Genomic DNA, 27,789 nt, shown 5'->3' with positions numbered 1-27,789 from the left:
AGCCCAGCACGGACTGGGTAGGCGGGGCGCATTCACTCACTGGGGGATGGATGAGGATGGATGGCCTGGAGAAGGAAGGACAGAATGATGGAAGGAGGAAGTAGCCGGCGGGGCGGCAGTGCTGAGAGGGTGAAGGCGACCCAGGACCCCGTGAGTGCTCGGGAGGGGCAGCTTTTTGGGAAAGGGGGTGTTTGCCTGGAGCTCAAGGGGGTGGGCTCGGATGGGAGGTGGAGGATGAATGGTACCCTGGCCACCCGGCTGAGCTCTGAACCGAAGCAGAAGAGCAAAGGCCGAGGGAGATGAACAGCCGGCTTTACTCCTGATGGAGCTGTCGTGCCCAGGGGTGGGGGGCAGCAGTGGGCTTCCAACCCAGGCCCCCCAGAATCAGCGGAGGACTTCCCTGGGCTGCCCCGGGTCCATCCAAGGCCTTCCTCCGGGCAGGCCCCTCACCAGGCTCCACACAGGGTGGAGGGCAGGGCAGCTGTGCCCTCTGCAGTGGAGGGTGGGCAGGGGACACCTGCGTGCACCTGCACGGCCCTCCCACTCAGGGGTTGGGGGACTCCCTCCTGAGCTGCGAGCGAGCAGGAGACCTGGAGGGGGGTGAGGGTCCCTGTTCTTGCCTATAGCTTCCTCCTCAAGGAAGGAAGCACTGGGAGAGGGGCCAGGGCCCTCCAAAGACAGGAACAGCCCGACACCAGCCTTTTCCCTGTTGGTGAAGCCGGGGGGGCGGGGTGGGTGTGAAGTGATGGGGGCTCCACCTCGGGCTCCTGGACTTTTCCAAGAGGTTGAGAAGTTGGAAAACGTTCAGGCCGACCTCTGCCTGAAGCCAGGGGAGAGGCCTTTCCAGAGGCCGAGGGGCCAGGCCTCCCAGAGCTGGGCCTTGAGCCTGTGCTGACCCCAGCCCCACGCCCTCGCCTCCCCGCTCCCTCGCTTACTGGGCTCCTGTCAGAGCCCCCCCGGGACCCCTCAGCCTCACAGAGGCCCCAAGGACCCCTCCCCACCATCCATCACCCCACGCCCCTCCTGCCCGCAGCCTCCTATCTGCCAGTACAAAGCCATACGTCTTGGTGTGTGACAAATCATTTTTTAATTGCCTCAAGGAAGAAATCCATTAGTCTTTCCTTTACGTGAGGCTCATCGTAATATTTGGCAAAGCCCGAGCTGGCCGGGGGCCGCGGGGCTATTTTCAGTTTGTACCAACAACCTGCTCCAAACATTTCTTTTCGACAGGGAGGAATTAAATCTTCCCTGACACCCCGGTACCTTCTCTGCCCACATCAGGCGAGCTTGCTACAGACCCTGGAGGGGGAGGCCGCCCAGGAAGAGAAGCAGCTTAAAACGGTGTATTAATTGTCCAGATAAATTTGTGTCACGTTTCACACAGAATCCAGTTCCCCTTAAGCCAGTTTTAGGCACCAGCTTCCTAAGCAGCCCGGCCCACCGCGGGCACGGCCCCGTGTGGTGCCCTGGCTACTCCCCACCCCCGCCTCGCCCCCCGCCTGGCCCCAGGGGCACCCGCAGCCGCTCCCGACGCAGACGCACGCTGTCCGGCTACGCTCTGGCAGCATCGGGCTTGGCCGGTCACAGCAGAGGGGAGCAGAGTTCCCAGTGGGGCCTCCTCCCTGAGACCCCGAAATGCCACAAGTGGCCGAGCTGGGGCCTCGGGGGCCCTGTCTGGGGCTCCAACAGTCCTCAGCTTTAGAGAGAAGTCAGCAGAATGCATTACTTATGGCCCATCCTGGGGGCTGCCTGGGGGACACGTAAAACAGACTTGCCTTTGCCCGTTACGAACAATGGGAAAGATGAGGAAAGAAAGTGAGAGACACAGAGAGGGGGAGGGAGGGAATAAAAAAAACAGAGGGGAGGGGGCGAGAAAGGAAATTCTACCCCAGAAGGGGAGTCAAGTGACAGGGTGGTGGCTGGGACCACAGGCCTGTCCCCTGCTCAGGCCAATCACCCCGAGGCCTTCGAGACACCAAGGCTGCCAGACCACACGAGGGCCAGGGCAAGGTTGGGTCTGAATTCAGGAGGAGCTCCCTGAATTTCAATGAATGGATGAAAGAATGATTGGGGTGACACTGGGCTCAAACTGGCCGCCATGTGTCTTCTGATGCCAGCCAGCCTGGCAGGGCACCAGCCCCCTCTAAGGCCTGGGGTCACAGGGAGCGTGCCCCCTGCTCTACTTGCTGCTTTGTAACAGCAGGGTGATTTTTATGTAGGGGTGCGTGTGGGATTTTTATGGAGGGGCTCAGAGGGAATCTGGGGATGGCTCGGTCACCCTTGAGAGGTGGGCAGCACTGCTTTCCTGGGTGCAGGACCGGAAATGAGTGTCCTTTGGCAAACTCACCTAGGGATGTGTTGATGCAAACCAACATGGGCCTGACCAGAGACAGTGCCTGGGGAAGCTGACCCTGCAGCTTAGACGAACGTTCACCTCCGGCGGCCCTGAGCCCAGGAGATGACACCCCCCCAGCACTGGTTCTCTGAGACCCGGGGGCATCATTCAAACAGGCGCCACCCCGGGGGAACCCGGGCGCTGCCTGGAGACATGGATACGCCACGTCTCGGCAGAACCAGCTCTCACCTGCTCTGGTCATTTTTTTCATCAGAACCGAAAGCGCCACACACTTATTTCTGCCCAGACAACTCGAGGGTCCCGAGATTACCCTCCACCTGTTGCTAATAAACCTTCATTGTAAATCCTCTATTTATAGACTTGGCTGGTGTTAAACTAAACGCGCACGAAGGCAGAGGTGGGCTGAGCATGCCTGGCGGCTCTCGGGTGCCAGCCCCCAGCGACTACATCTGTATATTCAGTGACAGGGCTGTAAAGCCCCAAGGGTCCCTCCCCGGGGAGTCCGGCTCTCTGGGGACAGATCGTTGGAGATTCTCATGCAAAATAAATTGCACTGTGTTTTCATTTAAAAACATAACTGCTTCTGACTCAGCACTTTGCAGGAAGGGGGGGAGGGGCTTTCCAGGAAAATCCAAGGACCGGTAGGAGGCATCAAGGCCCCGGAGTTGTGGCTCTGACGCCCAACGTTCCCTGGCTCTGGCCTTGTCTCCGGCTGTGCTTCCTCTGCTTTCTAGTTCAGCCTCCGTTGGAGGCCATCAGGCTCCTGAGAAAGGCAGCTGGAGATGCCAGAATCAGGATCTGCTCTCACCCAGGCTGGGCAGGCCTGGAGAGGGGCTCTGGCCCAGCATCCTGGGATGACAGGGAGGCTGAGGTTGGGGAGGCCTGGGGCACAGGCTCCTGGTCCCCCAGCCACGTGTGTGAAGGGGTCTCCATGGGCCACCAGGACAGATGTGGGGCGACATGTGGGGTGTATCTCGGGGTGGGTGCTCACAGCAGGTGTGGGTTTCTGGGTGTCAGCCACAGGGCTCTTTCTAAACACCAGGTCTGCCCCAGGCCTTCGACCCCCAGGTGCTGCCCCTCGGCCTGCAGCTTGAAGCCCTAATTCCCTAAAGGTCCCCTGAGCTACTCCCAGTGGCCCCAGCAAGTCAGAGTCTTACTCACCCCAGGCCTCGGCCCCTCATGCTCTCCTCACTCCTCTCCACCCCTGCCTGCTGAGTTCCTCATCTCAGACACCGCCTCCTCCAGGGAGCCTCCCTGGACCACATCTGGGCCTCGGCCCCTGACCTCCCTCCCTGCGGGCTCACAGCTTGGGCAGAGGGTCCTCGTCCAGCCGGGTGACAGTTGCTTAGCGGATGCCTGGGAACACGTGGGAGTGGGGGTGACATACATCAGCAGCGGCCGGCTGCAGTGGTCACCTCCTCTCCCTCAGCTGACAAACGCGGCATCCAGAGCGCGGAGGCATATGGCCTAACCTGGAGGGATGCATCGCCCACGGTTTATGGGGCGGAGCGTGATTTAACGGAGGGGGCCACTGGGGCTGTCTTGGAGAGGACACTCTTCCTGTGACCCTTTGCCCATTGGGCAGCAGGCTGGAGCCAGCAGAGCCCCCCACCCTGTGGAAGGATGCTTTGAACCCTAACCCCTCGGCCTCAGCTACCTCAGAGAGTAGCCAGCAGACACATGGAGCCCCTCTGGCTTCCGAGGGGCCGGACGTGGTCAGAGGGACCCCTCCGTGGCAGCAAGCAGCACAACCCTGGCAGCAGAAATCCCAGCAGCCCTTTCTCTAAAGGCATCTATGCAGGCAGGGCAGCTTCCACCAGCTGGAATGGGTCAGGGGCTGGGCCTCAGGGGCCAAAGGATGGAAGTCTGGATGGAGGCAGGACTGGGTCACGGCCAGGGCTGCTGGCCTCCAGCCTGGTCTTCCAGGAGGGCCCTCTCTCTGCTCAAGGGCAGAAGGATGCAGGAGCTAGAGCAGTATTTTCCTGGAAGCATCTCAGCCTGTCCCCATGATGAATCTCTTCCCTTAAAACGCATTTAAATCCTTTGGTCCCTGACAAATAGACATACTCTTCAGCCCCTTGAAAGAAATGAGATTTTAATTTGGGATGATTTTATTCAGCAAATACCCCCAAACCATGTACTTTTCAAAGGGAAACTCCAGGTTCAGTAGCGCCTTTGGGGAATTGAAGAGAGACTTTTTTTTTCCCCTCTCTCTCTTTTTTTCCCCCCTGCTCAAACTGAGAAGGGGAAACCTCTTCCTCTCAGAAGAATCTTTTTCTATTTTCTTCTATTGTAGAAAGAAATCCTTCCTCCATTTGGGATCTCACTGCTCTGTTTCTTTCTCCCACTCTTTCAGTGGATTCCTGCCTAATAAATGTATTTTGATCAGAGGTACGTTTCCCATGAAGCTAATGAGGTTTGTAAGCTTCAGGCTTCCTCATTTGGACATGCAGAAGTGTGCTGCTAATTGTTAGCTATCGGCTCTCTGGGGGGGAAAGCCCAATTCGTGTCATTTACCAATTCCCATGGTGTAAATACTCCCACCGTGGCCCATTTCAAGGTACCAACTTGAAGTCACTAAAAGCAGAGTTGGGAAGAAATCCATGTCATTGGCTCCCGTGCGTCTGTACAAGCTGACACCAGCACACCATGGTTGCAGGTCCTCTCCAGGACCCCGATTTTGTATTCTACGTTATGTGTTCTTTTTCTTAACAAATACGCCTCAAGTTGTATAAACCTCACACCCCAACAAACTGAGTCTGTCCCTGATTATCATGTAGGGGTGGGGTTTCTGGAAGAGGTAACGTGTGAGACCCCTGGTTCCCCAGTGATGGCCCTACACCAGGCTGGGCTCAGACCAGGCAGCATGAAGCTGTCGGGGCAAAGGATCCCCAACTTTCTACTCTACTTGGGGAGGATGGTGGGGTTCCCAGGGCTCTCGTTCTTTGAACCTCCTCCAAACATACCAAGCTCTGAACGGCTACCACTTCCTAGCAAGTCCCAGTCAGAGACGTCTGAATTCTGGGTCCCAGCCTGCCTTAGACCCCCACCTCCCTGCCTTTGCTCAGAGCTTGTCGTGGAGATCATGGCCTCCTAATCCACAGAGCCCGCCCCTGCCCAGGCCAGGGTCACAAACACAGAGACCCCAGGCCTTTCAACGTGTTTGGCTGACACGGTGTTTTATAAAGACTTGAGCCAATGTAACAATATCTGTAAATTTCACACAAAAAAACTCAGATTTCTGACTTTTGTTGAAAAATCAGAAGACCTAGCCTCATTGGCCTAAATCCCTTCCTGGCAGTAACAAGCCGGAGTTGCTGAATTACCACGGCTCCCGAGATGGGATTCGGATCATCAGCTCCCCGGGCCACACCTCTCAGTGCTGTCTCCCCAGCAGGGGGCCAGGGAGCAATTGTCATTTCTCATGGTGCCTGCACTGTGGCTTTTCTTGGAGAAATATTTCCGCTACCCAGGTCTCTTTCAAAAGTGGGGAATGAAAGATAGAGCAAGCAGGCCATGTGTTTCAAGAGAAATGTGCACAGCTTTTTTTGTGTGTGGGAGTGAAGGATGCTCCTCGTGGGGCCGTTGCACTGTGCCATTTGCAGGGACACGTCCGCATCGCAGCTTGTGGGGATGACGCCTCCTGTAGTTGAGCCCTCCTCAGTCTACACAGCCTGACTCCTGGGTGCTTACTGTGCAAGCTGGAACAGTGTCAAAATTATTCTGCATACGATGCCACTGTTCTCGCTCATCTGTCTGCATGGCTGAGCAGACCCTCCAAGGCCTCATGGAAATTCTAACAAGGCACGACGAGGGCAGAGTCCAGAGACCAATAGCCCCATGAGAAAGTCTGAGGAATACTAGAAGGCGGGCAGAAGGTTGAGCTTGATGCCAAGATTCCAGGCAGGGAACCAAACAGCCCCCTCTGCTGGGCACAGCCTTCCTATTGCATGGGCTGCCTCGTGATGTTCTGTGCCTCCTACACAACCCAGCTAGCATGCTGCCTCCTCTGGGGAGCTTTGCCTTCCAGAGAGGTAGCCTTCTCTGGGTTCTCTCTGTACGTTCCCAGTAAACATTGCACACATCATTCAAGGCACTGTGATTCTGTTAATGTGATCTGACTCACTGTGTGTTTCATGTGCCCCAAGTGCCTAGGACAGTACATGGTACATTGTTGGGACTCAATGAATAATTGTTAATTAAATTAATAGATGGATAGATGGATGGATGGATGGATGAGTGGATGGATAGATGGATGGATGGATGGATGGATGGATGGATGGATGGATGAGTGGATGGATGGATGGATGGATGGATGAGTAGATGGATGTATGTATGAATGGATGTATGTATGAATGGGCGAGTGGATGTATGGATGGGTGGATGGATGGATGGATGAATGAATGTTGTATGGGTGAATGGATGGATGGGCGGATGGAGGGATGGATAGATGAGTGGATGGATGGATGGATGGATGGATGAATGGATGAATGGGTGAGTGAATGGATGGATGGATGGAGGGTTGGATGGATGGATGAGTGGATGTATGTATGTATGAATGGATGTATATATGAATGGGTGAGTGGATGGGTAGATGAGTGGATGGATGGATGGATGGATGGATGGATGGGTGAGTGAATGGATGGATGGATGAGTGGTTGGGTGGGTGGATGGATGGATGAGTGGATGTATGTTTGTATGAATGGGTGAGTGGATGGATGGATAGGTGGATGGATGGATGGATGGATGGATGAATGTATGGATAGGTGGGTGGATGGATGAGTGAGTGGATGGTTGGATAGATGGACAGATGGATAAATGGACGGGTAGATGGATAGATGGATGGATAGACAAATGGATGGTTAGATGGACAATGGATGGATGGATGGATGGATGGATGGATGGAGGACATATAGGAATCCCAGCCCTGGAGGCTCAGGCTGGGGCCAACATTAGAACTGGAAGGCAGGCAAAGCTTAGTTGGGGTGAGTTCATCTTCGGACCCAGATTTCACCATAAGAGCAAGACTAACCCCTAGTCTTGCCACTAAACCTCTAAGCTCCTGACTGAGGGTCTCTTGTTTCCACCACCCCACCCGCCCAAATCCGTGGCCCCAGCTGGAGGGAGCAGAGCTGGAAGGGGCCCAGTCCTGCTTCCCAAGCATCTGCCCTGCTCCCTGGTCCCCTGACTGTGAGTTCAGTAGACTTCCACTTCTCAGGGGCATGTGTAATTGATGCAGGAAATACTGTGCGTCTTTGCAGGACAGCTGGATTAGCCCCCTCTCTCCTGCCTCTGTTTCTCACGGGCACCAACCTGGACACAGGGGCCTAATCGCTGGCCCTGCCTAGTGTGCGGGTGGACACCACGGACCAGTTGAGGATGAAAAATGCAGTAAGTTAAAGGCTTCTGAGGGATAGTTAAACAGTCAAAAAAACTATTGCTAAGAACCAAACACTAAATGAAACTCTGGTCCTTGATTAACTGACGAAATCATAGAGGCTTTGACCTACCTCTCTAAAGTTTAATGAATTTTTTGATTAGTCGCATTAAGTTGCTTCGCCACCACGAGGAGGGAGCAGGTCATCGGTCTTTGGCTAATGACATGCCCTAGTGGGTTGCTTCCAACTGCCCTGGCGCGTCGACCTGGAGAGCTGCGGGGTGTAGGGTCCCCCCACAAAATGGTTCTCATCCAGAAAGGATGCCGGGCTGTGCTGAAGGACAAGGTGACCTTCCTTGCTGCCAGCCGTATGTGGCCCAGATTTTCTGCTTTTCTTTCTTCTCCTGGGCTTCGTCTCTTCTTTCTCTCACTTTCCTCCCCCCACCCCCTTTCTTGCTCCTTCCTTCCACATCTTCACATCACGACAGTTTGGAATTTACTTTCTGACCCTTGGCCTCACCACATGGGCGAGCCCCCTGCCCGCTACTCCGCAGCTCTGAGAAGGGAGTACAGGAAAGGAATACCTCTAGACAGACCTCATCGATGCTGACTGGGCTTGGAGGAAAGAGCCACCACCTTTGTCATAGTTATTGATGTGAGCTGGATTTGCTGAGTTAGAGAGCGGGAGAGAGGTTGGTAGGATGGGCACCAAACTTGATTTGGTCAATAAAGCAAATTGGTTTAAGTGCAAATAAAGCAGCCTTCGCAAGTGTATTCGAAGAATAACGTACTTGCTGTCCAAGGTGCAAAGAATATAAATCTCTGCTTGCTTGAAATACAATGTGGTATTGATTACTTGGAACCTGCCATAGCTTTTGAAGTTATAGTTTATTAAAGGGAAATAATGTTTAACAAACATCTTCCCCGGTACACAGTACTGAAGCACACGGGAGTCACCTGGGAGGGGCTTGTGGTCACGTGCTTGCCCCTCCAGGCTCTGCGTGCAGGTACGCCCACCTGGGGTCCTGCTCTGCTCTGGGTCTTCCTGGACCCCAAGCAGAGGTTCGTGGAAGACCTGGGAATGCTTTTTAGTTCACTCCTTTGCCTCTCCAATGAGATGATAAGCTCATGCTTCTTCTGTGTCCCTCCAGAACCAAGCATCTCGCGTGGACAGAGGTGTCCCATAGCTATTGGCTAAATGTGAATGAATGGACTTTTATTACTTTACTTTTGTCTTTATTAAAAATCTTTAATTACAAAGGAAACAGGCTCATGATAACAAACAAGTACATTATTTTAAAATATTTTTCTAATTACAAAAGTTAGATATGCTCAGGGTAGAACATTTACAAGATGTGGAAAGGTATGAAAAAGATAATAAAAATCGCCAATAATCCCATCACCCAGAGAGAACCCCTGCTTACATGTTGGTATATTTCCTGCCAGTCTTTTTGCTATACTCGCATGTATGAAAATTTTTTTACAAAGTTGGTAATGTGATATATACGCAGGTTAATGTTTTGTATTTTTTTCACTTGCCGTTATATCAACAGCATTTTCACTTGTTGTTCAATAGTCTTCAAACAACAGTTTTTAATGGCTGCATAATATTCCTTCTTATGGATATACTGTAATTTATTTAGTCATTCTCTGTTGTTGGACATTTATTCTGCTGTCAGTGTTCAGCATTAGAAATAATACTCTGGTAAACATAATTATTCATGAATCTTTCACCTCATCTCTGAGTATTACGAAAGATCAAGTTCTTAAAGCAGAAGCCAGTGTAGAATGCTACTGCAGAAGCCAATTCATGTGCATGACCTATACAGTCATGTGGGGCCAATGCTTGGTTTAAGACTCTGCTGTCACATTCTTAAAATTCTTAATAATTTTTTACCAAGGGACCCCATGTTTTCATTTTGCACTGGGCCCCACAAATTAGGTAGCCAATCCTGGTTATGGAACATTCTTCCCTACTGACATGGAAGAGCCAGGGCCACCCCCAGCTGTTTCATTCCTGGGAAACCATGGCCAAGTCAGCTGAGACTGAGAATTGCCATGCAAAGAGAACTTCCCACAGAGCTGAAGTTTACCTTTCAAATCCCAAAATGTACATAATATTGGCGTCATCTATGTTTCATTTTAGCTTGCTTTTTATTGGAACCATAATTTGCTAATGCAGTAATTTGTGTTTGGGGAATTTCTAAATTGTCCTTTTTTAAAAATTTTTTGAAAAAATCACCAGCTAATTAAAAAGTTGTAAGTACAGTGGAAAGAAACTTTTTTGAACCGTTTGAAAGTCACTGACCTAATGCCTCATCACCCTGGAATACTTTTGTATGTGTTTCTTTCAAACAAGAACATTCTCCTACATAACCATCGCAGAACTCTCAAAATCAGGGACTTCCCTGGTGGTCCAGTGGTTAAGACTTTGCCTTCCAATGCACCGGGTGCAGGTTCGATCCCTGGTCAGAGAGCTAAGATCCCACATGCCTCGCAGCTAAAAAACCGAAACATAGAAGCAATATTGTGACAAATTCAATAAAGACTTTAAAAATCGTCCACATAAAAAAAAAATCTTAAAAAAAAAACCTGTCAAAATCAGGCAACTAACATTGCTACATCACTACCACCTAATCCTCAATAAGTTTTACCAATTGTCCCAATAATAGCATCACATGTCACATTTAGTGGTATGTCCTTCAGTCTGGAGCAGTTCTTCATTCTGTCCTTCTGTGATCCTGCCACTTTTGATATGTACAGACCAGTTATTTTGTAGACTTCTCTCAGTTTGGGTTTGTCTGATGTTTTCTTGTGATTAGATTCAGGTTGTACATCTTTGGCAGGAATCTCACAGAAAGGATGCTGAGATCTGTCAGGTGGTACAGAATTTCAGTTCTGATGATGTTCAGTCAGACCGCTTGATTAAGGTGGTTCCTGCAAGGATTCACCACTGTAAGGTTACTCTTTTTCCCGTTGTAGTTAATAAGTATTTTGTGGGGAAATACATTAAGACTATATAACTATACTCTACCTCCTCAAACGTTCAGAGTATTCACTTATTTATACATAACTTAATGAACTCATAATTTCATTATTCCACGGGTTGTACTCCATTGCTATCATATTTATTTTAATGCCCAAATGGTCTCAGATTTGCTTGGTGAGTGCCCATTCAAGCTGGCTTCTGTGTCATTTCATGTAAGGCCATCATTCTTTTTTTTTTAATTGAAATATAGTTGATGTACAACATCCTATAAGTTAAGACCATCATTCTTTGAGTGCCTCCTTGCTTACTGAACAAGATGTTCCAGGCACGTCTTGTACTTTCCTGGAATCAGCAATCAATCCAAAGAAGCTTGGTTCCTTTTAGTGGAAGGTGGTATTTAGAAGTCAAGATCTGGGTGTGAGTGTATTCATTGTTATTGGGATGTCACTGCTCCCAGGCCCTCTCAGTGGATAGCGCTGGGAAATATACATATCATATATACGTGTGTTTGTGTGTGTGGATGGATAGATATAGATATAGATGTAGATACACATTTATATCTTATTTCTACATAGAGAGGTAGATATGTTGAAAACCATTAGCTTACTCCAATATAGCCAATTCCAATACACCTCCAGGGAATTCATTCTCACTTTGCCCCTTTCCGTATTTGTAACGATCTTCTTCAATAGTAGAAAACTGTCTCCTATTATCCCTAAGTATGATTACACATTTGGTCGATCTCCCTGTATGTAACGAATCTCACATCTCTGCCACCATCCCCTCCCCCATGTAGATACCCTCCTCACCCATCAATATGCCCTTAATGCTGTTGCGAGAAGGATTCTGAAACTCACAGGAACGTCTCCAGGCTCAGAGGAAAGAGTGATGTGACTGACTAGCAGTGCCTGCCATGGACGGCGGAACAGGAAGTGTGGGACAACCTTCCATGCATAAGCTACCCCTGAGTTAGGATAATCGATAGAAGCACCCATATTGATCGGGTGGCCGTACAATTTTGAGAGGAAAATAGTAATTAACAATTACAGTTGAAAGAAATTGATAATTACACTGGGACAGCAGGCATTAGCCAGGTCATCTGGTCATCCTGTGTGTTGGCTGCTAGGAAAGCACTGTCCTGGGTCTACTCTAGTGATCTTTGACCTTCTTTGTCAGGGTCACACATACAGCTCTATAGGTCCCACTATGGCCCCATCACCAGTTTCTTTCTGGCTTGCTGTCCCTCTTGTGTAGACTGGAAAAGTCCCTAACAAGGCTTGTTAAGAATCAAGGTGACCATGCCTGGTGATATGGCTTTTGCTCAGGACTCACAGCGTTCTTTTTTATTTCCTTCTGAGTTCCTGGGTGGTAGCAGAAAGCTGACAGTATTTGACCATCTCCTGCCACCAAAGAGCCCTCGTGACTACCAGCTTCATCCTAATTCCCCAGATTGGTGTCCACAAAACCTGAGCACTACACATGGTGGTCAGCAAATGCATCAGAAACGGGATGTTATCCTATGGATTACATTTTCTCTCTGATGCCCCGAGATTTTCCAAGAGTCCAGGTACGGAAAGTGTGCTTTGAGCAAGAAGCAGTTGTGAGATCGTCCAGCTTTATATTAAATTTGTTCATCCTACAAATATTCGTTGGGGGTCTACTATCAGTTAGATAATTCCCAGAGTGACATTTGAGGTTCATAAGTGGCTAAAACAAAAATCCCTTCTGGGTGGGAGAGACAAACAGAAAACAAAACATAAGTAATTCTAGCGTGTCAGGAAATGAGGAACGCTTTGGGGAGAAGCAGTGGCTCAGGCTAAGGTGAAGGTGGGGTGGGCGAGTTCCATTTTTCATGAACTAGAGATGGCCTCCTGCATGCCAGGCACCCCTCCAGGCCCTGCTGCCTCGGGGAACGGACTGCCCCATCTTGAGGGAGACAGACAAGAACATGAGAGACACAGAGCTCGGAAGAGCAGGAGTTTCTTGTCGCTGGAGGACTCTCAGAGGAAACTGAAGGAGGGGAGGAGAGCGTGGGAAGCAGGGAGAGAATCAGGAGGAGACAGTGCTGGGCAGTGAAGAGCAGGAGATTCCAGAGGGACTGAGGTGAGGCTGAGGCTGCCCAGACCTGGGGAGGAGAACTTAGCCGACCCGTGACTTCAGGTTCAAAAACCTTTGAATCCACAGATCCAGAGAGTGGTAGGAAGAGAAGCCCAATGCAGAGGGTTAATGGGGGAGAGTGTTGGTGCAGACACTTCTCAGGAGACCCAGGGCTGTGAGAAGAAGCAGAGGAGGTGGCTCCGGACTCCCAGTGAGGGAGGTTTAGCCCGGGATCCTGATTCCTTCTTTTCACCTTCAGACCATTGCCCTGCCCTAGAGCACACAGTGCCTCCCTCCTGGCCCCTCCCGCCTGGCCCCTCCCACCTGACCCCTCCCAGCTGAACCCTCCCACTTGGCCTCTCCCACCTCACCCCTCCCACCTAACCCTTCCCACCTGGCCCCTCCCACCTGGCCCCCTCCCAGCTGCCCCCCCCAACCTGGCCTCTCCCACCTCACCCCTCTCACCTGGCCCTTCCCACCTGCCCTCCCCACCTGGCCCCCTCCCACCTGGCCTCTCCCACATTGTCCCTTCCCACCTGATCCCCTCCCCTCTGGCCCTCTCCCTCCCAGGCCCAGAAACAAAACTGTTGGCTCAACCAGGAGGAGCCTTCCTCTTCCTGCCCCCTCCCCATGAGGAATCTCTGTTGGCTTCCTTCAGGGGGCTTCTGGAGGAAAGAAAACGTCCTCCCACTAAAGCAGCCACAGGGCAAAGCACCCCCAGCTCATTTCAGTGATTGTTGTCCAGTTACAGATGGGAACAGAGGCAAGGACGACGGTGCCTAGTGTTTCACTGAAAGTTCTGGGGGAGAGCAGGATTGACCTGGAAAGGCCAGTCGTGACTTTCACCCTCACGGAGGGAAACATCCAGGTACAATTAGTCACTGGCTCACACTGGTCCTTCCCCTTCTGTCTACCCAAGCCGTCCTGGGTCTCCCTCACCTGCCCTACCAGAAGAGGTGAAAGTTTGGAAAGGGGAAGAGGTGGTCACCACACTCCGAGGCCAAGCTGGGCTCTGGAAGCTGGACAGAGGCTGCAGGGTGTGCACACGTGTGTGAATGGGTGTTCGTGGGGGGCGGGGAAGAGGACACCCACCTCGCTCCCAGACTCCCAGACCCTTGTTCACTCCCTCCCTTTGCAACAGGATGTGCAGGAAGCTGCATCAAGCATCCCTCCCTTTACCTGTTGGGTCAGACCCTCAGCCCAGGCTCCCAGCAGCCCCCTCCCCTACTTGGAGGACTGGCTCAGGAAACCTCCTGACACCCAGAGAGGGGTTTAAAGCAGCCTGACTCCCCATGTCTTGCCCGGCACTGGGCCCCTGCTACCAGAACGGCTCCCGGATCTCTGATTCCAGCTGGCTGGTCCCTTCTCGGGGGCAGAGACCACATCCCAGGCTCCCCTGTGGGCCTGATGGGCTGGCACAGAGTCAAGCACAGGAAAACCCTGAGGAGGGAGAGTGACGTGGGCCTGGGACCCTGGTGTAGACCGGGTCAGGCGCCAGGCTGCGCACTTTTCAAATCCTCTCATTTAATCCTCACTAAAAGCCCAGAATCTGGCATGTATATTCCTGTTCTGTACATGAGGGAAGAGAAGCTCAGAGAGGTTTAGTGACTTACCAGAGGTCACCCAGCCAAGAGATGGTGGAACCGGGATTCAAACCCTGACCCCAGTGAATGCCAGCCTCCTTCAATGGCACAGAGGGATGGACCTCTTAGCACATAGCCTTCCCAAGGTCATCACAGTCCCCTCTGTGTCCCTAGCCTAGCTCTGGAGCCCAGGGAGCACGAGGCAGCATCTCTGGACCCCTGCATCCCATGACAGGACCCCTTACCCCTGACTTCACTCAGCGTTCTGCAGAGCCCTGGGCAAGGGTCAAGCAAGGGATGCTCCGTTTCTCCGTCCTCCCAGGAGCCACATGTAGTCTTGTCCACTTGGAACAGTGGATGTGCCAGTCCTGGCCAGAACTGGGGAGTGAAATGGCCTTTGATGGACCATCCTGTGTGCGCCCAACACCCAGAGAGGGGCAGCAGCAGAGCCCAGGCCAGGAGGAGCAGAGGTGGGAGGAAGTCCAGGAGATGTCCCACCTGGCCTTCCTGGCCCGGCCGCTCCAAGCCCCCCTGGCCCCGTCCACGCAGGGTGGCCACCCATGCAAGCCTAGCAGGTTCTCATTTAACAGAAAGCCAGTGAGCTCTGCCCTCCGTGTGCTCCAGAGTGACCTCCACGGAGGCGAAGAGGGGCCAGGAGGTAACAATCCACTGAATGGAGAGGCAGCTCGAGGGCCTCTGGGCCTTCGGGCATCCGCAGTAGGCAAGGAAGAAGTCTCAGCGGCAAACCCGCCTCTCCCAGGCTGTGAGGACACAGGCCTAACTGTGTCCTCACAGTCTGGCTGGCTTTCAGAAAGACTGAGCTCTGATCCAGGACGGGGCCCAGCATGCAGGAAGTATCTCGAATGAACGAACGGATGAACGAGTGAGTGGATGAGTGATCCAGGGTCCCTGGCGGATGAGGAGGGCCTGCTGGCAGTGGGGGACAGATGTGATGAAGCCAGCCCTTTGGAGGAAGCAGAGCATCTCTTCACAGCAGCTGACAAACGCTTCCCGAGAGCTGCTGTGTGCCAGGCCGGCTAACCCCAGAAAGAGAGGCAGAGCTTGTGCTGGTCTCTGTTTGCCACCCTCTGACCCTCTCTGGTTCTCCCCGACCCTCCACAGAGCCTGGTGCACAGCAGTCTCTCCACAAATCTCCTGGAGGTCCATGTGGGTGTGCTGTAAGAGATGGGACTTCCCTGTGGTCCAGTGGTTAAGACTGCACTCCCAATGCAGGGGGCCCAGGTTCGATCCCTGGTCAGGGATCCCACTAGATCCCACATGCCACAACTAAGAGCCCGCACGTGGCTACGAAGATCCCACATGCCGCAACTACGACCCAGTGTGGCCAAATAAATAAATAAATAAATATTTTTTTAAAAAAAGAAGAAGAAGAAGAAGACAGAGAAACTTCTTCCCTTGTTTAAGCCCCCGGAAAGGGAAAGGCCTCTTCCCAGAAGACTCCAGGCAAAGTGCCAGGATCCTCGGGTCAGGGAGCCCCAAGGAGAGATGCTCACCTGCAGTCTAGAGCTGGGAGTGGGATTCAGAGAGAGGAGGGCACTATTGTGGCCACGGGTGAGAGCCGGGTCTGAACCAGCACTGAGGCAGGGCTGAACCCAGATGTGACTGTGGACCCGTGTGAGCCCTGAGACCAGCACAACTCTCCCCGCCCCCGTCCCAGGGAGCGTGTCCTCAGGCACCCCACCAGGCACACAGCCGTGGGTTCCGTACACCAACACCCTGGTGTGTGCCATCGTCGGCACTGCAGGGAGGAGGGAAAGAAGGAAATGAACATGGGACACACCCTGGGGCTGGGAGCCAAAAGTTATCCCAGTAGAAGGAAGGGCCAGGATCCTTGGCTGGTTCATTTCATCCCACAGAAGGAGGCTATGTCACCCTTGCTGGCTCGGGGCTCAGGAATCCCTCAGAAGGATGTACCCTCCTTCCATCCACCCGCATCGCTCACTCTTTCAGCCAGTGATGTGACAGCCATTTGTGGAGACCTATTAAGTGCCAGACACTGTTCTAGGTGCTGATAATACAGCTGTGAGCAGGACAGACATGCCTGCCCTCAGGGAGCTTCTAGTCATTAGAAGTGAGAGGATGCCGTGAAGAAGAAACACAGAGCCCAACAGTTCCTTCAAGCGGCTCTCAGCCCCACATTCCAGGTGCCACCTACAGGAATGCTCTGAAAGGTGATACGACTCTTCCTTGTCTTAGTTCTAAACCACCTGCCTTAAACTCAGGGATGATAAAATCTACCAGCTGCCCCCACCCCCTCCTGTCACTGCTTCCAGCCTGCTGGCCTCTGGCCCTCTGCTCTTTCTCCCATCTTCTGCTGCACACAGGTGCCAAGCAGGTCCCTCCCGGCATCTCCTTGGCATCCCCTTTGATCACAAGTTTGGGTCTTCCTCCTCCCCCAGGGCGTAAGCTTCCACGACCGTCCAGAATTGCCCCAGGTCCTGGGATCCCTTTCTTGGCTTGCTCCATCCCCCCAAAGCAGGAGCCAAACCTCTTTTAGGGCAGAATCCAAACCCAGCCGACTCCCCAAGCCAGATGGTGGGGCCCACATCTGAGGGCTGAATTTTTCAGATGTTTTGCTCCAGCAATCTGCTGATGGAGGCGAGAAGGCGGCTCACAGAGCTATCAGCTACCTCTGTCAGTGTTGGGTAATGAGGTGCGGAAGCTGGCACCTCGCAGTAAACTGTGAACCTCCAGACGTTCCCAGGCACCTGCAGCCCTGCCGCCCCCCAGCAAAAGGGATTGTGCCTGGCAGCCCCTGTGAGGCCTGCAGTGGGGCAGGGTCTGTTCTGGGGGCTGGATTGGCAATGGCTTTGGAAATCTGTTTGTGGGACCCACAGAGCTTTCCCTTATTTAGACCTGGAGGAAACTGACAGTTTCGATTAACACAAACCTCCCCAAAGAGCAAAGGAGCATGTGTTTCCATTTTTGAAGTGGTGATGCTTTTCTTGGAGTTCACCTGGGCAGGATCCAGGAGGGCAACTGGGACCTGAAGCCAGCCCCAAGCCCCCATCCCTCCTCCTTCCATGGGGTCAGTAGGCCCCCTGGTCCCCTGTCCATTTGCAGCCCTTCTCTGCCTCCTTCTTTCCTTCCTGAGACGCAGGGCTGGACCCTCCTGTAGGCCCACTGTCTCCTCAATTCCCAGGGCAGATCGAGTCAGGGCCCCAGCTCAACAGTTGAGTGCCTGGCATGAGTCCCCCCCAAACCAGGCCTAAAACCCAGAAGTTACCTATGCCACCCACGCTCTCCCTGTCCATCACCAACTCACCACAGGTGAGGTCAACAGATCAGGGGATGATTGCCACTGAAAAGATAGTTTGTGACCCACAGTCCTCAAGCCGGGGGGGAGGGCATGACACACAGGGCCACACAGGGAGGTACCATGGTCATTCAGGAGGCAGAGGGAGGGGGGAAAGGTGGGCAAGACCTTTATGGTGGTTTCCGTGGGCAGAGAAAGCAGGTTTAGGATTGGCTAGTTTGAAAGATTTCCGTGGGTTCTGGGTTCTTGGGGCTGTCCCTCATTGTCTGGCACCTGCCCTGGGCGGTTAGGGCAGGGGGACAGTGGCTGGAGAGCCTGATAGAGAAGGGGTTGGGTGGGGGGCTTTGCAGTGGTTGGTTTGCATATGAGAGGAGTGCTCATGGGCTAGTCTTCTACCATCTCCAGGAACTGGCTGGTCCTGCGAGGGGTGGTCTCTCCAGGGTCAGCAAGGCCCCAGATGTCAAAGCATCAGAAATTCAGAAAAGGAAAAGGCATAATTCATACGCCTTCCCCAGGACCCTTGCCAAAATCTGGTTCTTCCAAACTCCTCTCTACACAACACCAACAATGGAAAAACAACGCTAATCTGAACGTTTCATCCAGGAATATACATGTGCACACACCCCCTTGCTGATTATAAACCTTCCCCCTCCTCCTAAGGCTGAAGACCACCGTGGTCCTCCCCGCTCCCTGGCCCCAGCTGGAACCATGCACCGCCTCCCTGCTCTCCAGACGGCCTAGCCTCTTACAGGTTCTCAAACGTGCTCCATGGAGTAGTATACCATTGCCTATATGTACCACATCTTCATTATCCATTCCTCTGTCGATGGACATAGGTTGTTTCCATGTCTTGGCTATTGTGAATAGTGCTGCAGTGAACATTGGGGGCCAGGTATCTTTTGGAATTATGTTTTTCTCCAGATATATGCCCAGTAGTGGGATTGCTGGGTCCTATGGTAGTTCTATTTTTAGTTTTTTAAGGAACCTCCATACTGTTCTCCATAGTGGCTGTATCAATTTACATTCCCACTGACAGTGCAAGAGTGTTCCCTTTTCTTCACACCCTCTCCAGCATTTATTGTTTGTAGATTTTTTGATGATGCCCATTCTGACCGGAGTGAGGTGATACCTCCCCAATACTCTGTAATGGCCTATATGGGAAAAGAATCTAAAAAAGAGTGGATATGTGGATATGTATAACAGATTGACTTTGCTGTACACCTGAAACTAACAACATTGTAAATAAACTATATCCCCCCAAATTTTTTTTAAAAAAAGATGAACAATAAAGGTGGGGAAAAAAGAAAAACAAATGTGATCCATGGAAATACACTCCACCTGCCTGGCCACTCATCCCCACCCCTCAGCCCGTTCACACCTGCTCACACCTGCGCAGCCGTCCAGTCTCTGCGGAAGGATGCTCACAGAAGCAGACTTCTCTCTCTCAGCGTGGTCCTCTGCTCATGTGAGCCCCAGATCTGAGCATCTCCCCTCTAGGCTGCACTCACCAGGGGACCCCAGCATCTCTAACAGGGCACGGCTCACAGCAGACACTCTACAGATACTTGCAAAAGGGTTTCTAAACGTCCTGGCAACCAACTGTAAGAGGTGGGGATTCTTGCTTATCCCTGTTCTTTAGATGAACGGATGGTGTCTTGGGAGCTTCAATGACTTCAGGTCATACACAGTCAGAAGGGGACAGAGCCGTCGTTCCAATGAGGCCGGTGATACTCCCAAGGCCCTAACCTCTCGATGTGCTCCCTTTCGGGGGACAATTGAGGCCCAGCCCCCAGGAGACTTAGCTGGCGCTGAACCCACCTCCTGGGTTCCTGTATTCTGTTTTGGGCAAGAGAACCCACGTTGGCAAGTTGGGGGGGGGTGGTGAGGAGGAGGATCTGATGGGGGAGGGGCTTTCCCCCTGCTGAAGTTGGCTGTGGGTGTATTAGTATCCTCGAGCTGCTGTAACAAAATACCACAAACTGAGTGATTTAAACAACAGAAATCGATTGTCTCACTGTCTGGAGACTAAAAGTTCGAGAGCAAGGTTAGCAGGACTGTGCTCCCTCCGAAGGCTCTAGGGAAGGATGTTTCCTGGCCTCTTTCACCTTCCAGTGGCTGCGGGAATTCCTTGGCTTGTAGATGCATCACGTCTATCTCCGCCTCTGTTGGCATATGGCCTTCTCCATTTGTGTGTCTGTGTTTGTGTCCAAATTTCCTTCCTCTTATAAGGACACCAGTCATACTGGACTTAGGGCCTGCCCTAACTCACTATCACTTCGCCTCAATTTAACTAATTAGAGCTGCAAAGACCCTATTTCCAAATAAGGTCACATTCTGCGGTTCTGGGTGGACATGAATTTGAGGGGGATACAATTCAAGCCAATCCAGGGGGATTTTCTCTTCCTTATGTCCTGTCTCCTGAACGTGCCCCAAGACCTGGGGCACTGACCTTGGCCTTGACCGGGCTCCATCAGATCTCACCATGTCCAAAATGAGATGTAATTGCACATAAAAGGCCTGGACTGGGAGTCCGGAGCCCTGCCAAGCTGCAGGACCAGCACAACCCCTGCCCACCCTCCCCATCCCTGAGCCCTCACTTCCTTGATGCACAGTGAGGATTGGATCACATGCTTTCCCAGCTGTTATCCAGCTATGACGTTCTAGGATCCAGAATGTTCCATAGCCTCTCTATGGGTCTTTCTTTTTTAGTAGAGAAGCAAATGAGAGATATAATTGTCGTTGCATTTTAAAATTATTGATGCAGTAATACACATTCATGAAAAGACGGTAGAACCCAGTGGGGAGACCCAGTCCATCGCTCACCATGGCTGCTTTCAGGAAGTCCTCGCCACATCTTCTGAGCACATACTCTGTGCCCCACTCTGGTCTGGACGCGGGGGGTTGGGGTGAATGAGAATGCCCCCGCCCTCAGGGGGCTTGCAGCCTCAGACCCGGACGTCATTATGGTGGCAGAGTTAGTCTGGGGTCCCAGCAAGGGTCTTCTTTATCTGTGCGCATCTGAAAGAAGGAAACAGAATCGAGCGGGAACCGTCTGGGGCTGCAGTGGAGGAGGGCGGAGGGGGGGAGCCTGATCAGCCCCCCATGGGCGGTTCTCCCCTGAGATGCAGCTTCGGTGGGGCCTCCAGCTCTCAGACTCACCGTCCTCCTTCCCGTCTTTCAAGGATTCCTGGAGCAAAGTGTTAACCATGCTTGGCTCCCCGCATTCCCCCAGCCACCTGCCTGCTACTCAGACCCCCTCCAGGCCCATCAGGCTCTAGTGGCCTCTTATCTCCCGCTTCCTGGGGCCCAGCTCGCCCAGCCCTGTACCCCTGGGCCGCATGGGGCCTGGGCTGGGCCTGGTCTCCATCTCCGGGCACAGCTTGCTGCTTCCGGGCAGGGCTGGATTCACTCCTGGAGTGGCCAGCACATCCCTTAGGACATGGCAGGAAGGGAGGACCCCAAGGCCCTAGGGGTTAACAGGGGAACAGGCAGGAGGCCCCTGGATGGGGCTCTCCTCAGGGAGGCCCTGGGGGCCCTGGAGGGAGCCCTCCAGCCCCCTCCATCGACCCAGAACTGTAGACCCCGCAGGGTCTAGGCAGCTGTTCCCTGGCCCGGAGCAGAGAGGGGGACTCTGTTCCTTTCTGAGGAACAGTTATCAAAAAGTATTCAGGGACCCACTGTTGCTCCTTCCAAAGTCACCCGTGCAGCCTTACGTTCACCAGGCTGAGGGGCAGGGAACACAGTCCCTGAGACAGGAGGGACGCCCCAGCCCTGGGACACGCAGGGGCACAGAGGAAAAGCAGGGGGGCCCGGGATAGCTCGACCCATGCTGCCCCGCCTCTGCGGGCCAGCTGGCTCTCCAGTGAAAACCCGTTCTCCACTCAGGCAGGAGGCCATCAGGACTGAAGAAGGATTTCGGCAGCTGTAGTCATTAAGATAAAAGTCGCGGTAATGACTCGAGCGTTATTTAGATCTGATATCTTAATTTAATTGGATTCTTTTAATTAAGAAAAAGACCCATAATCCTGTAAGCACTGGGCTGGGGCTGGCTTTTCAGAAGTTCACCTTTAAGGGCTGAGCCCCAGAACCCTTATTCCTCCTGCCTGAGGCCAGGGTCACTTTGGGAAGAGGGACACCGAGGCCTGGGGTCTGAGCCGGGAAGGAAGCCGGAAGGCTGCTCAGAGAGAAAGGTCAAGGTTCCCGGCGCTTCTGCAGCTCAGGAAAGAGGAAGCCGCTGGTACTGAGGGCGCCGTCTGCTCCAGGGAGGCTGGATGTGGGCACTGCTGCCACCCCACTGTGAGGGGCCCTGAGCGGCGGATCTGGAGGGCCAGGGGCCATTCTCTGCCCCGAGACATGGGCCTCCTCCACGGACAGCAGCCCTGTCCTCATGATCACACCAGCTCTGGAGCCCAGGGCTGTACCCAGGGGAGGGGGGCTTGCGGGCCGTCCCTCCTTTCTCCGGGCCCTCGGTGGCGGCCTGTGGCCTCCCTTGCCCACCCCCCCTGCTGCCCTCCCCTGCTGGGCTCTGGAAGCCAGAGGTTGCTTGGTGATGGTGATTGATGGTTTACCAATAGGAGTGGAATGAAGTTTTAATAGTCTCAGATTGAAGGATCAGAGAGCGGAGGGATGCGGGAGCCCGGCTGCCCGCATTCATGTTTTTGCACAGAGCAACTCCTGGAGCTGCACAGAGGGGCCTGTTAAAGCCACAGACCAGCGGGGGGAGGGGGAGGGGTCTGCGCCCGAGGGTTCCCGCGACATCAGGCGGGGGAGCCGGCCTCTGTCACACGGGCGGGTGTAGGGCACCCACAGCCCCCTGGGGTCCAGCAGAGCTCCATGAGCTCGGGGCCCTGGCGGAAGCATGAACACCCCGACCCTGGGTCTAGGCTGAACCTCCAGCCTCTGGGCGGTGAGGGGGCAGAGGGGGCCTCGGGGCCTGGCTGGAAGAAAGTTCCAGAAGGAAGCACACGTCGGACTCCCAGTGAATTTGGGAAGACGGTGGGCATCGTGGGTGAGAGATTGGTTCTCTGCTCTTCGTAGATCAACATGATTTTTTCCACCCTTGAGGGGATTCTTTGTGAGATAAACACACACTCCCTCCAAAATCACTGGTGACTCTGGGAGCCCATGGCCAAGGGTGAAGTTGGCTCCAAATGAGGGTTTGGCGTGCGGCTGCAGGAGGGTGGCTCTCCCCTACCCTCTGTGGGGTTAAGGTGCACAGCAGAATGCCTCACCCCCAGGGCAGAGGGAGGGAGGGGGCCTGGGCGTCTGCACCTGCGTGAGGACCTACACCACGTCCTCCAGCCCCACTGCCCCTTGCGCCCCCTCACGTCCCCTGAGACGGGGCACTGGGCACATCACAGGGTGTGCTGACGCCCTCTGCAGCCCTGCCTCCCAGTGCTGAGCCCACGGTGGGGGAAGGCCTGCGGGTCACCGTGCTGGTGCGGGCAGGGAGCCGGGGACTCGAGATGCCCCCGGCCCTTCTGGGGTTCCGTCCCCTCCGGGCTTCGGTCCCTTCCTCTGTGAATCAGCCAGTCGACGAGACCCGCTGGTCCGTGTCTCCATCAGGCCCCGAGCAGACACTGCCATCTAGGCCATGACGAAGGCCCGGCCTCCAAAACCAGCCATTAGGGCTCTCCGGACACACTGGGTCAGGCAGGGCCGGCCGGCCCAAGGGCCGTCAAGCCGGAGTGTGAACTGATGGGTCGCGTTTTAAGGTCACCGGGGTAGACGTGCACTTCGGCTGGTTTAAGACCCAGAGTCAGCCGCCGTGGTAAGCATTAGGTCGGTAATGAAATGACCTTGGATCGCTTCGTCTGATCGGCCTCTTGGAGCCGTCGGCTGGAGGTCGTGAGGGAATTGGGGCCCGGGGTGTGATCCTGGGCAAGGCATTTCATATTTTGGCAGGATCCTCAATGTGTGCTCCCAGACAAGGCCGGGCACATCTCAGGCACAGCTGGGCGCTGGTTTGGGGGAGCTGGGTAGGTGGGCGAAGGGTTTCCCTCCACCGACCCCCCTCAGGCAGGAGGGGTCCAGCCCCGCCCCACCAACTGTATCTGATTAGCGATGACCTCAGACCCCTCCACCGTCTGCTCAGCCACCAGGTCTGAGGTCAGCACTCTCGGAGGTGCCTCCAGAGGCCCGTTTGGGTGATGGAGGGACAGAGGGACAGGCAGCAGGCTGGTCCAGTGGGCAGCAGGCCAGAGGGGCAGGAGGCCTCCTCTTGGGAGTCCCTTGGCACCAGAGGGCGCTGGGTTCCCAGCCCCTGCAGGACGCACACCGACGGCAGGAACACGGTCGGCATCTTGTAGGATAAGCAAAGCCCCTCTGTTGGGCCCAGGGAGCGGGCGATTCATGGGGGGCACTGAGACAGCAGCCCCACTGGCACAGCTCGTTCTGGAAGGGCAGAGCTGACCCCGTGGGTCATTGACTCGGCACACAGGGCCCCACGGATGCCGCTGCCCGGGAGTGTCACCCACCCCTTCCCAGGACCCCCCGGCCACAGTCCTAGAATGACTCCTGCCTGCTTCTCAGGGGGCAGGAACGGCTTGTGGGTCAGAGAGAATCAATCCAAGCCCTCCTGGCACCCCGGCCTGACCGAGGAAACACCATCAGCACCCCTGTCATGCGCACCCACCTTCCTCCGCTCCGTCGCTTCCGTGTCCCACCTGTGCTGTGTGCGGGCTCAGAAGGGTCTCTGGAGAGAGCCCCTGGGAAGGGCTGCTTGGGTTTCCCCCATCAAAGGGTCGTGGCCAAGATGACAACTCAGAAATGGGGCTCAGAGGAAGCTTTTGTGCCCCAGGAGAAGCCACCCAAGGTCACCCTGCCCACCCACGCCTGCCTGCCTCTGGCCCCACTGTCCAGGCTAAGAGGGGCGGGTCACAGCTGCCCTGTCCTGAGGCCCGCACGCCCAGGGCTTCCACCCGCCGCCAAAACCTGTATTGTAACCAAAAAAAAAAAGACTTTAAGGAATGTGCATTAGACAACTGTTACTCAGCACATTTGGTGGTGGTTCGCCTGGGTTTGAATATGTAAATGCAGTAAAAGCTGTTTAATTCGGCGCTTTCCTGCACAGTTGGGAGGCGTGACTCAGTTTGATGCCAGTGGCTTGGAGCAGCAGCCTGGGAGGGCGGGGGCAGTTTGGGTAATTCAAGCTTTGTTTGCCACCGACACTGGAACTCCTTCCTCCCTCTCTGTGTTCATCCCGGTGGGCTGCATCATTGCTCCCCCACTCCCTCTGCTCCGACCCCCTCCTCTCCCCCCTTCACAGCTCCCCGGACCCCCTGACAGGTTGTCGTAACTCGGCTGTCACGCTCCCTGCGCTTCCCAGAAATGTTATCTCCTCTTTTTCGGAGATGTCACCCACTGCCGTTGGAAAAGATACCCGAGCTGTTGCACCATGTTGCTCAGATGGCTTATCTGAGTCGGGCTGGCACCCAGGCCCCGAGTGGAGCAGGGCAGGTGTTTTCCGTAGCTGTTGCTTACCCTCTCGAGGCCGGCCAGCTGCCCGTCTGGTTCTTGTCTTCTGGTCCGTGAACGTCCGAGTGAGGCAGCGGCTGGTCCTTTCCCTCCAAGCCCACTTACCCACAGGCTGCAAACCTCCACCTTCCGAATCGCCCCACTGCATCCCGGCCCATGTTTAGCTGGAGCTCAGGGGCCTCCCACCCTGCTGGGCCTCACATCCTGATTCAGTCTGAGGCTGGCAGGCCCATCGCAGAAGCATTTCCTGGGTGCCCTGCACCATCACTGTGACCTTTGAAGACGCCCTGTCTCCCCACACACACCCCAGTGTGACCTCAGCCCCGAGCTGGAGTGTCCTGGTCACCGTCTCCCCAGACACCGGGGCAGCACCCGCCCAGCCGGCTGTACCCGGCCGCCTTCCCTTCTGGACTTTTCCTCGCACGCGGAGGGCCGTGGTGCTGGTGCGGTGAGCCGTTGGCCACTGAGCCCGGCCGGACCCAGCGGGCTGCTGAGTCACGCGACGGCCTGCCACAGGACCTTCCACTCAGCTGCTGGAAGTTAAGCCGTTTTCATCCTGGCCCGAGTCCTCACCAAGGCACAGGGGAGGGGGCTGGTTCAGGGGGCCGGGCTGCACCCGAAGAAGCCTGTCCTGGGCGACGCTCAGGACTGAGGCTGGCCGGCAGCAGGGCCCAGGAGGCAGCAAAGCTGGGGGCCGGCCGAGGCCCAGGCTCCCTGTGCTTTCCGTCCCCGCTCAAGCCGGGCAAGAGCCTGATGTCCAGGCCCAGGGCTGGCGGCCTCCTCACGTGGGGAGGAACCCAGGCCCCAGGTTCTAGGGGCTTTTGTCTTCCCCACTCAGGGGGCCGGAGCTCCTGGACGGGGTTTAGTGCAGACCTCCGTCCTGAGGCTGGACGGCAGCCAGCGCGCTGTCCACACCGAGTCACCTGAGTTGGAGGGGTGGCCGTGGAGAGACCACAGCATCCTGGGACCGCACATCTCATTAGGTCCATCGGGGAAACTGAGGCGCAGAGAGATTCAGGGACCTGCCTAATGCCGCCGTTGTGAAAACTGGGGGAGCATTCAGTCACTCACAAGTATTTATTGTGTGCCTTCTGAGTACCGACGGTGAGGAGGACAAAGCAGAAATCTCTGCCCCACAGAGTTGACATTCCACAGGAAGGGACTTAAGTCATGGGGGGCCCTAGAGACAGAGAGAGTAAAGAAAGCCAGGCGGGCACTGCATGAGGATAGAGGCATTGGGTTACGTCACTGATCCGTGAGGCCACTTTCAGTTTTCAGTTTTTAGAATCCAAGTGAGGAGAATCAAATAGAAGTTAACTCCTATTCCACAGAAATGTCTTCTACCCAACGGGCCAGTGTGGGCAGCCCCGGAGGCTTCTCAGGGCAGACCTGCCCCACCTTCCGTGCTGGGCACTGTCCTCCCTCTGGTCCCCCCAGATCCTCCTGGAGAGGGGAGCCCCAGCCTGGGCAGGACCACCTTCATCACTCCTCTAGCCAGGCCGGCTTCCAAGGCAAGAGATGCTAGCTCAGCCCTAATCGTCCCCTTCCAGGAAGGAGATGGCATCCTGCGGGGATTATCACCCCTGATGTGACATGGAGGGACACCTAGAGGCTGGGGAGGGACAGCTGCCTTGGGTTTTAGGGATTTTCATTCTGCAGTTGACAGTGAACTCTGTGAAATTAATGAGGGAAGGCCGCGTCTGCCCCTGGAGGTGGAGGCTAGCTCTTTATTCAGACACTCTTTAGACTCCCGGCCGCTGCTGGAGGGCATGAGCACCCTCCTTTGCCTGTTTCCTGGTACAGCCCCACGTGCACCAAACGGGAGACAGAGCAGACACACGAAACCTGGGGGGACGGAGCAGACACACGAGTCTTGGGGGCGTGTGCACACGTGGGCCTGTGTGTGTGTGCTCTCCACGCCTGGTCAACGTCCAGAAAGCTCTCCATAGCCTCCACCCTCCGTGCCTCCTGTAGAGAAAGACCTCAGGGATGGGGGCAGAGCAGGGGAATCTTGGAAGGTCCATGGAGCAGAGGGGGAGGGGGAGGGGGAGGGGAGAGGAGGGGAAAAGGGAGGCCATGGCAGTAAGAAGGAGAATTGGGAGAGGCAGCAAACAAGAGACAATGAAAAACGAAAAATGGTGTGAAAAGGACAGAGACAGGGAGAAAGATGGGGAAAGAGAAAAATGGAGAAAGAGAAAGGACGGGAAGTATGAGTTGTGAGTTAACTTTTATTTGGGGCAAAATGAGGACTATAGCCCAGGAGACATCCTCTGAGAAAGCTCTGAGGTACTTCCCTGGTGACGCAGTGGTTAAGAATCCTCCTGCCGATGCAGGGGACACGGCTTCGAGCCCTGGTCCAGGAAGATCCCACATGCCGTGGAGCAACTAAGCCCATGCGCCACAACTACTGAGCCCACGTGCCGCAACTACTGAAGCCCGCACGCCTAGAGCCAGCGCTCTGCAACAAGAGAAGCCACCGCGATGCGAAGCCCACACACCGCAACGAAGTGTAGCCCCCGCTCGCCGCAACTAGAGAAAGCCGGTGCGCAGCAACAAAGACCCAACGCAGCCAAAAATAAATAAATAAAATTAATTAATTAAAGAAAAAGAAAAAAAGAAAGCTCTGAGGAACTG

Source organism: Delphinapterus leucas, chromosome 1, assembly GCF_059928025.1.
Source record: "Delphinapterus leucas isolate spDelLeu-1000000601 "Yukka" chromosome 1, BTC_Dleu_Yukka2, whole genome shotgun sequence".
Lineage (NCBI taxonomy): Eukaryota > Metazoa > Chordata > Mammalia > Artiodactyla > Monodontidae > Delphinapterus > Delphinapterus leucas.
This window is presented reverse-complemented; position numbering follows the sequence as displayed.